Genomic DNA, 702 nt, shown 5'->3' on the forward strand with positions numbered 1-702 from the left:
GAAGTGGAACTAGGTCCATCGACTTCAGCGAGAATGATGGAAAGACGGACGGGAATACCAAAAACTACAGTTCACAAAGCTTTACAATACCATCGATTTCATCCATACCACATTCAACGTGTTCAGGCTCTACAAGAAAGAGATTACCTGTCGAGAGATAGATTTTGCATGAAATGTTGCGAATGCATGAATCATACCCAACTTTTTTAACAAAATAATTTGGAGCGATGAATCATCATGCAAACGTGATGGTTATTTCAATTTACATAACCTTCACAGTTGGCAGATAGACAATCCTCACGAAATGAGAGAAGATCGTTCGCAGTACCGGTACAAGATAAATTTATGGTGCGGTATTTTTAATTGTGAGATATTGGGACCTGTGGAACTGCCGCCAACGCTCAACTCTCACAGTTATTTAGAGTTCCTGCAGGAACGGCTTCCAACTCTTTTGGAAGATGTACCCTTAAACCTGCGGCGAAGACTATGGCTGCAAAATGGCGGCTGCCCTTTTCACTACGGGCGTGAAGTAAGAGCTCATTTAGACGAAACTTATCCTCGCCGATGGATTGGACGATACGGGCCAATCACGCGGCCCGCTCGATCGCCAGACCTGAATCCATTAAATTTTTTCTACTGGGGCTGTCTTAAGGACAAAATTTATTCAAAAACAATTCAAAACGAAGAGCATTTGCGGGAACA

The sequence above is a fragment of the Rhagoletis pomonella genome, unplaced genomic scaffold (genome assembly GCF_013731165.1).
Source record: "Rhagoletis pomonella isolate Grant_MI unplaced genomic scaffold, Rhpom_1.0 Rhpom_scaffold_00001, whole genome shotgun sequence".
Lineage (NCBI taxonomy): Eukaryota > Metazoa > Arthropoda > Insecta > Diptera > Tephritidae > Rhagoletis > Rhagoletis pomonella.